The sequence below is a fragment of the Gavialis gangeticus genome, unplaced genomic scaffold, assembly GCF_001723915.1.
Source record: "Gavialis gangeticus isolate Ggan-Ray unplaced genomic scaffold, GavGan_comp1, whole genome shotgun sequence".
NCBI lineage: Eukaryota > Metazoa > Chordata > Crocodylia > Gavialidae > Gavialis > Gavialis gangeticus.
The window spans coordinates 6,829,041-6,838,377 of record NW_017729018.1 but is presented as its reverse complement, the minus strand read 5'-3'; the positions used below and the strand labels follow the sequence as shown (position 1 = coordinate 6,838,377).

At 46.3% G+C, this 9,337-nt stretch overlaps 1 protein-coding gene across 7 annotated transcripts in view; it reads left to right on the top strand.

Annotated features, from left to right (window-relative positions):
* Positions 1-9,337, top strand: part of JSRP1 (junctional sarcoplasmic reticulum protein 1) — a 67,300-nt gene that overhangs the window by 26,793 nt on the left and 31,170 nt on the right. For 3 of the 7 annotated variants that reach the window (XM_019513340.1, XM_019513333.1, XM_019513334.1), the window contains exon 1: positions 3,023-3,222. The exons of 1 other annotated variant lie outside the window; for it this stretch is intronic. The gene's annotated coding sequence lies outside the window, so the exon portion shown is untranslated. Of the gene's footprint in view, positions 1-3,022; positions 3,227-7,506; positions 8,061-9,337 lie in introns of those variants that run through there. 3 more of the 7 variants (XM_019513335.1, XM_019513339.1, XM_019513336.1) reach the window with 3 other exon arrangements.

The following is a 9,337-nucleotide window of genomic DNA, read 5'->3' as shown; positions in this document are numbered from 1 at the left end:
AGTACTTACCAGCTCTGAGTCAACTCCAGCTCCCTGCTGCAGCCATGGGAGACTGCCTGAATCATCAAAGCTCTCTGAATCTTTGCCGAAGATTCAGAGAGCATTGAATCAATTCGGACCTTTAAATCAGTCCCCTGATTCGATTCAGATTCAGAGATTCGGCCACCGAATCGGGCCAAATCTCCTCTGAATCGAATCATGACCCGAAGCTTTGCACAGCCCTAATCATCAGCACTGAGTTTCTACACTTCCCGTGCTGCTGTAGTGTTGTGTAGTTTGTCAATAGCTTCTGCAGCTTTGGGCAAGGCTTGTGGATAGCACAGAACTGACCTGTCCAAGGCCTCCAGGCATTACTGCAATGAAAATGTGAAACCATAATAAAGGAAGCCTGCCACTGCCGCCTCGGGAGTTCATGCTGCAGGTCAGCATTTTATTCACTCTCATCTTCGCACGCCCCCTCTTCCAGAGAGAAGGCAGGAACAACCTACCTCACATATACGTTTTCCTGTAAAAAAAAGAAATGCGGCTGGGCATGTTCTCTCTGTGCTAGGATTGTGTTGTGACTGCATAATGATGACTCAGACATTTATTGGTTTCAGGCATACTTTACATGCAGAGAAAAAGGAGCTGGAGCCAGCCCCACGTGATGACATTAGCATACCCTCCCCCCTCGCCGATCCACTCCACCGCCCCATCTCCCGCACCTAGACTCCTTTGGACTGGAGGGTGGAGCAAGACTGAACTGGCCTGTGCTTGCATGTCGCTTTTGTATGTAGCAGATTAACATAAACTGCTGGAGGGAAGCATTTTGAGGATGAAAAACCAGGCAGAGATCAATTGTTCTCTGCTTCCATGGAAAATTACTCTAGCTACCACTTTTCCCTTTAATTGAGCTGCTCCAAAATATGCTGGGAGAGGAGGTGAGCAGGCGGTGAAAAAAGGAAAAAGGGAGGTATTCATAGGCAGGGGTTGAGGACTGCTTCACTTTTCTACCTCTTACAGGCTTGTACGCAAGTGCAGATCATCACCTTCCAGTGTCCCTGGAAAAACAGGCTGAAATCAGAAACCATTTCAGAGTCAGCCTTTTAAATGTCGGCAAGGAAAGAGTTTTCTCATATGGCGCCAGACCTAACACAGCTCTCCAGCACCATCAGTGCCATTCTCCTTTGGATACAAACAAGAGCAGATGGGAGAAGTGGGTGTCCTTAGAGGGATTTGATCCCAGCTCTTATTATTAATTGAGTTTACTATTTCAGTGCCTATGGACCAACCAGGCATGGCCCTTTTTATGGTGAACACAATACGGAGAGCGTAGTAAGCAGTCCTGGTCTCTTACAATAGGAATAGACAAGGCAAAGGCAAGGGGTATAGAAGCTGCTGGAGGAATCCTGTGACCCTGGCCGGTTGACTTCAGTTCATCTCTCTCTGCTTCAGTTTCCCTCTCTGTGAAAGGGTGAGAATACAGGCAGGTCCTGAGGCTTAATTAACACCAAGTATACTTGGAAAGGAAGATGCCAGAGTAACATAAGTAATTTATCATCTGAAAAAACTCGCCAAGCCTTTAAGATCAATATTTAGAGAATAGATTTTATTACAGCCACAAATCACTCCCCACTTCTACAAAAGCAGGTGTTTGAAGAATAACAACAGTGGGATCCTATGCTCATGTACAAGCAGATCCTCCCACCCACTCTTGCCTCTGGCTGTCTCCACACAGCAGATGAGCTTTCTGGGACTTTCTTGTAACACTTCAGTATCTATGAAATCATTCTCATGTGATTTTACTCATTGTCTTGTGGGTTCCTCCCCACCCCCGCCCCTTCTCTCCATATTTTCTTTGTTCTGAATTTATCAGTCTCTTTCCTCAGGATTTTTCAGTTCCCCTTAGATTAATTTTTCTGCTGTGTTCAGTGTTTCGTTTTTCCTCTTGTCCTCTCTCTGGCTCTTTCAAAACCTGCCTTTCTTCCTGAGCCTACTGATTGTACTCAACAGCTTTCCTTATTCCTTTGTGCATGTCTTCACTCCGCTTTTCTTCTCCCTCCTCCGTCAAATGCCTTTTTACCCTCCCCCATTCCCAATCCTGTCCAGCTTTCCTCCTTATCTCTCTCTCCATCATTGCTTTTCCAGGCACAGACTCAACAATGTACTTAAGCATATGAGGAGAGTGAGAGAAAAACCCAAGGGATACGATAGTGTGATGATTTTAGTTCCCATTTGGTCTGCTTAGCTGCTTACAATTAAATGCCTGTTAAGGTACTTAGACATGTGCAAAGGGATCTTTGTAAATGAGAGACACGGTCCTTCCAACTGTCCTAGCTTTGATTCAGCTACCCCTTTTATTCCCCAAATGAATCACTCCTGTCGATCCCAGCCCTCCCTCACTCCTCTCTGCTTCTTCCCCCATTTTCATTCTGGTGCGGATCATGATCTGTGTAAAATGTATTTTGCAGCTGGCTCAGCTGGCTGTACCCAGTTATCTTTTTGCCTTTCTGTTTCCAAGCAGAGGAAATTTCTGCTGTCTGCAAGAATAGCTGATTGGCCACTGTCATCGAAGGAAGATGCAGGGGCGTGGAGGAACAGAGTTGCTAGTGCGTAACCCTAGCACTGTTTTGTTCAGAGAGATGTAAAGGTGGCAGTGCAGGCTGGGTAGATCTGCTGTGATCCCTGTCCCAATTGAGGCCCTGGATCCGCTTCCAAATGTCAGCATAGACGTTCCAGCCTGGCTTAGCGCGCCACGATCACAGTCTGAAGCTGTCTGAACCACAAGAAGGAAACGGGGCTGTTGGGAAGTGAAGAGGGAAATAGGGATGCCAGTCATGGCATCAAATTAAGGAAAGATAAATTAGAGCTATGCATCAGTTGTAACTTGCTGACGCTGAAATGTATTAAGCTATTGTATGTTCTCCCAAGAGACGAAATGGAAGCCCCCCAACATGGCTTGAGACTTTGAAAGGTGGACTGTACAAATCTTTCAGTGACTGGAGAGGGTGGTAAAGCAGGGAGTTGGTGCTCCTGCTACTTTAAGGAAAGGCTGCAGGAGAAGCAAGCTGCAGTTGAAGCAGAGGACAGTTAGAGAAGCCATGTGACCTAAAAGGTGCTGGGCTTGCAGGATATAAACCCAGGGCCTGAGCTGGGCAGGTGATCTGATCCTGGAGACCATGGAGTGAGGTGCTCCTGAGTAGAAGGGCTGCAGCAAGGCTTCTGATTAACACCTGAGTTGGGGTAGGTGAGACTGGTGGTTCAGGGATTGAGACTGTAGGGACAGTGGAGGTTGGTCTCAACTGGCCGGGAATGGAGCTAGGGCCTGATGGATAGGGGCGAAGGCCAAGGAGCAGGGCCACAGCTGAAGAGTGAGAGCCAGCAGGGCCAGGGGGCCCGTGGCCTGCGAGGCATGGAGTTGTTGGAGGTAATGAGGCATGGGCCCAGGAGAGGCAGAGAATGCAGACCTGGGCCCTTGAGGGACTGGGAAGGAGTTGTAGGTATAGTTCAAGAGACAAAAGCCTGAGCCCAGGAGGGGTAGAGGATGCAGGCTTAAACCCAAAATAGGCTGAAATTGTTTGAGGTACAGAGGCCCAAGTCCAGGAGGGACTGAGATGGTTAAAGGCACCAGGGCTGGAAGCCCCAACAGTGCTGGAGACTGTTCCAGGTTTAGGGGCCAACATTGATTGGAGCTGACATTGGGGCTGAAGGCTAATGGATGAGGGAGTGGCTGGATTGGATGAAGGGGCTTAACATGCCCAATGATTGGTAACACCTGCAAGGCTTGGATGTGACTATAAGGGGAGATGAGGAGGCCATGTAAATTAGCCCTTAAGGCGATGAGCATGGACACTTGCGTTCATGAGAATGAGGTCTTGCTTGGGGAGCCCTGGGGCAGCCTCCCTTTTTCTAAAGCCATAATTGCATCAAGGTATGGCAGGCAAGCAAACGGGAGATTGCTCTAACAAAGAAAGTAAAGGTGACAGGGGCTGGGGGGCTGTCACAGCCACCCCTGGGGTGGGACCCTATTACAGGTGGAATGTACTTGTCATCTTATGACAGTTATAATAATACTGCACAACTCTATAGCACTCTTAAAAGCTGTTTTCTTCTTACCTTAATGAAGCACCGTTAGTAGTATTCTCCACAAGTTAGGGAAGTGGAAACTGAGCACAGAACAGAGACGTGACTATCCTGCAAACTGAGTCTGGCAGAGCCAAACGTTGGTCTCCTAACTCTCAGGCCTATGAGAGGCTGGTTGATGACTCTTGATTTCTGATACGTGGTTTTGTCCAGCCTGTGCTGTTCAGGTCCACTTTATCCTGGAGATAGATTGGATTGCTCTGACAAGCTGTTGTGTTTTGCCGGTAATGTGAGATTACACTCATTAGCAAAGGTGCATTTGAGAGATGGTTTTTGAATTACTCTCTTTCTCTCTCTCTTCCCCCGCCCCCCACCCAGAGGCTCATTTTTGCCTTTTCAATCTGCTTTCTTCTGCAGTTTGAATCTCCCTTAAGAGCCTAATGACTTTCTCAGCCTTTCTTCCCAAGAGGTACTGTCAAGTGTAAGGCAAATTACAGTGAGAAACAGAGGGTAACAAGCAGTGCTAAAGTCAGAGGTTGCCGTGCTGCTTTCTGCTATCTCAGAAGGGGTCAGATTCTGATACCCATGCCACTGGTGCCAATCCAAAGCAACTCTGACTTCATTGGAGGTAATCTGAATTTACACCTGTGTTGATATGACCAGAGTCTTACTAGTTTCAGGCCACGGGGTCAGAAATTCTTAATATAAGCCAATAAAATTCAGCAGGTACACACTTGTCACGTAAATGCAAACACAGTGGAGTGAGGGGGCAGCAAAGAAAAGCAGTTAATGGCAAGGCAGATGCCTCTAAATCTTGTACCTCTTACTAACTTACTAAGTGCTTTTTTCTCTTGCATCTCTATCTCCTACACTCTGGGTGTGTAAATCACAGTCATTCTGCTTTGTCACTGAATTCCTAAGTGACATAAGTAGACATTTTTAACCCTTTCACTATTTTCTAAACAACATGCTACTTTTAAAATAAGCTACTGATGCACTGGGTTTGGGATCTGGATGTTATTACAGTATAGTTGGTTTCAGTTCTTCAACAGCATGAGTCATGACAAATTTGTAAGTGTTAAACTTTCATGAAAAACCCTTGGCATCATAACTTACGGGAAAGCTGGGCAGTGATTCTGAGCTTGCATACGGTTGTAAAATTGTTGTAAACTAGGAACAGCTCTATTGCAGTCAGCTGATTTTTACACCTGAGAGCATAGAAAGCCAATCCTTCTCACCTGTATAATTAGGTATCCATTAAGCAAGATGTTTTCTGGCAGTCCTGTTCCCAGAAATGGGGGAAGAAATGACATCAAAATCCTAGCTATGGTGGGCCACATTTTCAAAGGGGCTGCACAGAAGGCATTCATAAAACTTGCTGATGCATCTATTTGCATGTGCAAAACATCTGCTGTTGTGTGTGTCTGATCACGTGTCTAATTGCCCCATGGGTAACATCACTTCCATCTTTCTTCCACATAAAGCCTTAAACACTGATTTTATTCTATGCGTCTCTCCATCTAATTGGATTCACAGAGCCCTTCAGTGTGGTATCTAGGCTTTTAATCTTTATCCTTGGAAAATTTTTCGCTATTTGGACCTGCCATGGAGCAGCTGCTGAACAAAACCCTGCCCCCAAATGACATTAAAGGAAATTCTCACACATTTCCAACCTTACTCAGTTCAAAACCTCAAATCTGCCTCATGTTGTGATCAGTTGAATCTTGTCCTCTCAGTCTCATGCTGGCTAGGCTATTTACTCACCTACAGAAGTTATTTGATGAGATCATTCACCTTGAAATTCAAGAGCAAAAACACAGGGGGGAAAAAAATCCTGATTCTGTTCTGTTGGACAAGCTAGCTTTAAAAAGGGGTCTGTCCTTCTCCTGTTTACTACATGCTGGGCTAACACACAGCTTCTTTCTCCGGTAACTAGAAACAATTCGGTAAAATAGTATGATCCGAGAGCAGTAAATTTCCTAGCAGGGGATGTCCTCTATTTACAAAATTAAAGGGGAAAGTTGTCTGTCTAATCCTTGTGCTTCTTCAGCACCCACCACTGCAGAATCTAGGGATCAGAAACAGGAATAAATAGTAGCTGTGTTCCACACTAGTTAGAGATGGGGACTGTTATTTAGCTCCCGTGTGGCAGCTTGGATTTATTATACCCTGAAAGAGGCTTATTCCTAAATGTTGTGATGTGATTGCATAGTCCAAGGAAAGACTGTTCCTTCCAACCTCCCTCTGAGAGGTTTACTGTTCATAAATACATGTTCTTGCCTTTTAGTATTAAAAACTTCAGCAATTAGGGAACCTTAATTAAGTGTTTTTAATGCAGTAGTGGCCAAATGGCTGAGATTTGAGGCTCCTAGATGTTGAACAAATACTTAGTACGACACAATCCCTAGACCAGAGTGTTAATCTAAACAGGACTGAGGATGGTAGAAGAAGAAGAAACTGTACAGAGTGATGGGATATAAAGGGCCGTTCAGTTCTGTTCAATATAAATAATTCTGTATTAAACTTTTGACAGTTTTGCAGTTTGGAGACACGCGAGAAGGGTGTCTTTTGGGTCTTTCTTTGCCTTTAATTTGAACAGGAATAAAAAGCCCGAGTTGCGTTTACATTTTCATTTCTCCTATACCAGCCCCAAGCAAAAATAATTGACAGCATTAATTTTGGGGCCTGCAATCTCAGATGGGGGCCCCTCTAAATAGGCTTTGCTTGCATCTTTAAGGCTCCACTTGGGGGCAGTAATGGTTCGGAGTCCAAAGTCTACCCGGAGGGTTCAAAATAAGGAACACAAAAATAAGAAACATGGTTCTAGGAGCTCTATTAAATAGTGCCCCCTCTAATCAAGCTAATCTCGGGAGCTGTAACAGGCGGCCTGGCACATGAAGGGAAGTAGAGGGAGCGCTGGGCCAAACTCGGGGAGTCCAATCTGTCCTGTTGGACGTTTCCACTTGCCACAGCACTTCTTGAGGCAAGAATACCCTTAATAAGTTTCTGTAGAAACTTAAACTCCAGGTAGAAATAAGTTAGCTTTTCTGGACTGCAAGATGCCGAGTACTCCAACAAAGTCAGTGGAAATTAAGGTGAGGAGGATCAAGCTCAGGGAAGGAGAGTTACTTTTGCAACTTCTCTGCCCCATAAATACAGCCATGTTAGGATTTTTTTTTTAATCCCATCATCACTTTAAAATGGCTGTTACTATGGCACCCACCAGGCGTCTGACTTCAGTTATAGTTGGCTGCCCATATAGGCAAACACCGGCACTCGGCTATTTCCTGTATGTCTGTGCTCCTACCTGCTTGATCTCAGGACACGTTTCACTAGTTAGCGGCTTTCTGCCTGGAAATCCCAGACCACCATTGTACACATAACAGGCATGATTTCACTCTGCTCCCCAAAGAGGAGATAAACAGTCATGATACCACCCATCTGGAAAATGAGCTGTGCTGCACTGGGACAAGGCACCAGGCTTTGCTTCTTAAAATACAGTGAAGATGAAGTTGTCTGGTCTCCTCGAGGGACACCTGAGGATGAGTGGCAATAGCAAGACCAGACCTGAGTCTAGTTACCCTTAGCAGCGCAGACAGAAGTTTCAGAAGACGCTCGGTGTTGAAACTTCATCTGACCCTTCATGCAACGTGGATTCAGATTTTCACTCCATCGACCACTTTTAAAACTATCTGTAGCTGTGTGCCTGTGTTTGGTCATGGCTATAAACTGCTTTCTGTGGCCAGATGAGATGACAATTGTCACTTCTGTGTGTGCTCTAGAGGTCCAGTCACTTCTCAGTTGTGATGGGTTTTTCTCATCCCCAACTGAAAGCTCTTCCCAGGGCATGGTCCTGTCTGAGTCTGGACCTTGCAGGCCATAGCAGAGAATTAATTCCTTAACATCCCTCCAGTATAGGAGTGCTGCACCCCTACTGTTCCTGTGGCATCATGGGTCCTGTAAGTGGGTTGCCAAAAGAGCACAGGGCATCAAACCGGGTGAGAAATGGAGGGGGTTCCCTGTGCTCTGTGGAACTTGAGGGTGAGAGATGATGCTGGTATGCAGAGAAGATGAAGAGAAGTGGCTGGTCGGGCAAGAGCTATATGCATTCTCACAGGTCAGGCAAGAGCTATATGCATTCTCACAGGTGTCATATTGCACAAGCTAACCTGCAGCTGAGGGAATCATAGATTTCATAGACATTAGGGCTGGAAGGCACCCCGAAAGATCATCAAGTCCAGCCTCCTGCCCCAGGGGCAGGAAGTCAACTGGTGTCATAGGATCCCAGCAACATAAACATCCAAACTTCTCTTTAAGGCGTTCAAAGTAGGTGCTTGAACCACCTCCAATGGCAGGCTGTTCCAGACCTTGGGGGCTTGGACAGTAAAGAAATTCTTCCTTATGTCCAGCCTGAAAGAGTCTTGCAGGAGTTTATAACTGTTCGACTTTGTCATCCCTTGGGGTGCACTGGTGAACAAACGTTCCCCCAGATACTGGTGAACACCCCTCATAAACCTATAGGTGGCCATCAGATCGCCCCTGAGCCTGCGCTTTTCCAGGCTGAAGAGTCCCATAGCTCTCAGCCTCTCCAATACCAATGTCTACATCGTTAATGAAGATGTTGAACAAAATAGGTCAAGGACAGAGCCCTGGGGACACCACTGGTCACAGGCACCACAACGATTGGCTTCCGTCAACCACCTCCCTCTGGGTCCGACCATGGAGCCAATTTCCCAGCCAGCGGATCGTGGTGGACCCGAGGCCACAGTTAGCCAGTTTTGCCAAGAGGTGATCATGGGATACCAGATCGAAGGCTTTTTTAAAGTCAAGATATACCACATCAATCTCTTCTCCCTTGTCCAGGAGATAGGTCACCTGGTCGTAAAAGGAAATAAGATTGGTCAAGCAAGACCTACCCACAACAAACCCGTACTGGCTATCCCTCAGGATGTTGGCATCAGCCAGTCCATTAAGAATGGCATCTTTGATAATCTTTTCTAAGACCTTCCCCGGGATAGAGGTCAGGCTGATGGGCCTGTAGTTTGCCAGATCCACTTTCCTCCCTTTCTTGAAGATAGGCACCACATTGGCCTTCTTCCAGTCTTCGGGCACTTCACCAAGAGCTCTCAAAGATCCATGTCAGGGGCTGGGCTATGATGCTCGCCAGCTCCTTGAGTACCGTGGGGTGAAGACTATCAGGGCTGACTTGAAGGTGTCCAGCCTCTCAAGGTGTTCCTTCACAAGGTCAGCATTGATGGAAGACAAGGAATCTCCC